This window comes from Pistacia vera, unplaced genomic scaffold (genome assembly GCF_008641045.1).
Source record: "Pistacia vera cultivar Batoury unplaced genomic scaffold, PisVer_v2 Contig190, whole genome shotgun sequence".
NCBI classification, from domain to species: domain Eukaryota; kingdom Viridiplantae; phylum Streptophyta; class Magnoliopsida; order Sapindales; family Anacardiaceae; genus Pistacia; species Pistacia vera.
The window spans coordinates 835,170-837,805 of record NW_022195991.1 but is presented as its reverse complement, the minus strand read 5'-3'; the positions used below and the strand labels follow the sequence as shown (position 1 = coordinate 837,805).

At 36.9% G+C, this 2,636-nt stretch overlaps 1 non-coding gene across 1 annotated transcript; it reads right to left on the bottom strand.

Annotated features, from left to right (window-relative positions):
• Window positions 1-1,668: 1,668 nt before the first annotated feature.
• On the bottom strand, window positions 1,669-1,775 carry LOC116127433. Its single transcript, XR_004127607.1, has one exon. It is a non-coding gene; the product is annotated as a small nucleolar RNA R71 (small nucleolar RNA).
• Window positions 1,776-2,636: the final 861 nt, after the last annotated feature.

Below are 2,636 nucleotides of genomic sequence, written 5' to 3'. Positions count from 1 at the left end.
TAAACTCTCGGGTCAGATTAGTGAATTAGAAGCCAACTCTTCGTTGCGGCAAAGTCTGCGATTTCCAGTTATTAAAACTATGTGTTTTAATTTCATGCGAGAGTCTTAAGGTTTTAGGGCCGACTATATTAGTGGGACTTAGTCATTTTAGTGGGATTCGACTTTGTCTTGGAGAAAAGAAAAGAAGATTGGAGATTGAAACTCTTTGGATTCATCAAATAAGGAAGATTTTGTTCTCTTTTCTTTATTCCATCATGTTGAATTCCTTGCTTACAGCTTTTATTGCTATTTGTTTTAATTTTAGTATGAACTAACTCACTTTTGGGTTAGGGTTTTGATGTAATTGGGGTTTTAATGTTTAATCAATAGATTGATGTTGCTTTTACATTCTATTGCATGGATTGTGTAATTATTCTTGTTTTTATTGAAATTATTTGTTGAACATGATGAGACTGAGAAGTGAATCATGCATTAGCTTCTTAAGGTAATTGCCATTGTTTTATTGAACGCTAGAGATAGGTTTGAGAATCAATGAAATCAATTTAGGATTCCATTTAGCTCAACAGACTTGGAACTACTAATCTTCATTTTGTTGGGTGCGGAAGCTTAATAGGGATAAGTAGGAAAACATAGCCTGAGAATGTATGTTTTACATATTAGGGTGTCCGATTTATAATCCGTGCATATGAATGTAGAAGTAACAGATTTCGTAGATTAATTTATAAAATCCTAGTGAAGTCAAAACCCTAACCGCTTTGTCTCAATTGATATTTTTTTCTTGAATTAATATTGTTTGCATTATTTAGATTTTAAATTACGTAGTGAATCTTGTTTTAATCTTAGCTTAATTTTCTTCCGAAAATCCAAACATCTTTCGGTTTCTCCAACTTGATAAACAACTAGGAAAATCAGTGCTTAACACGCAATCCTCGTGGGAACGATACTTTTCTTATCACTTTATTACTTTTTGAGACTAGTGCACTTGCTACACATTGCATGTTGTAATTTCAACGCATCAAGTTTTTGGCACTGTTGTCGGGGATTGATTTTGAGTTAATATTGAATTTTTCTGGTTTTAGCTAGATTGGAGTTTAATTTTAGTTTTAATTATTTTCTAGTTGAATTTTGCTATTCTTTTCTGTTAGCTTGTGATCTCGCGCTTTCTTTCTTTCTGTGTAGTTTATGCAAGCAGCTAGACGTCATCCAGTGGTTCTTATTGATCTAGAGATTGAAAGAACCGCAAAAAGACTTAACAGAGAAAGAAGAGAACGAGAGGCAATAGTCATTGGGATGGCGGAAAACAGAACATTGAGGGAATTCTCAATGCCCTCTGTTGATGGTAGTGGTCGAAGTATAACTAGGCCGCCGATGCAAGCCAACAACTTTGAAATAAAGCTGGCAATCATCTAGATGATCCAACAGTCAGTACAATTTAAGGGAGATTTGAAGAAAGATTCGAATTCGCACATTGCAAACTTCTTAGAGATTTGCAATACCTTCAAATCAAATGGAGTGTCAGATGACGCCATCAGATTAAGATTATTTCCTTTCTCATTAAGGGATAAAGCAAAGGGACAGTTAATGGCACTACCAGCAGGAACAATCACAACTTAGAATGAATTGGCACATAAATTTTTGACTAAATACTTCCCTCTAGCGAAATCTGCAAAGATGAGAAATGATATCACATCATTTCTACAGGAAGAGACTGAATCACTGTATGAAGCTTGGGAAAGATTCAAGGAACTGCTGAGAAAGTGTCCACACTGTGGTTTGCCTATTTGGATGTAAGTCCAAACATTCTATAATGGGTTGATGATAAATGTGCAAATGATGGTGGATGCAGCATCCGGAGGAGCATTGCAAAACAAGACACCTGAAGAAGCTTATGAGTTACTTGAAGTCCTGGCAAGTAACAACTATTAGAGACCCAATGAGAGAATGCAGTCGAAGAAGTCTATGGGTATTCATGAACTTGATGCTTACACAGCCATTTCAGCCCAACTTACAACACTTCAGAAGCAATTAGGAGGTATGCAAGTGAATTCTATTCAAACACCTCAATTGACATGTGATTTTTGTGCAAGGTAACCATGCAAGCAATGAATGTCAAGTGGGGAACACATTTGCTTTAGCTTTATCATCATCACAACAAGTCAACTATTTGGCTAGGAATCGGAGACAATAGAACAATCCTTTCTGTAACACGTACAATCCTGGTTGGAGAAATCATCCAAACTTGTCTTGGGGCAGTCAGAATTAGTAGAATAACCAATGGAATCAAAGAACAATGCCAAACAATCAAGTGGGGGCGAATAATCAACCAGGGGATCAAAGATTGTCAAAATTGGAGGATATGTTCGGGAAATTCATGCAAGAGACCACAGGTTTCATGAGTGAGGCGAGGAAAAATTTCAGAAACCAAAGGGCATCCATTCGAAACTTGGAGGTATAGGTGGGGCAAATAGCCGAAAAGCTAAATGAGCGACCACAGGGTTCCCTACCAAGCAACACAGTTACAAATCCACGTGAATAAGCGAATGCAATAACTCTATGGAATGGAACAGTCTTGGAAGAGGTTGAACAAGTTGGGAAAGAAGAGAGCCCACCAAAGACAAGGAAGATTCTGATGAAGA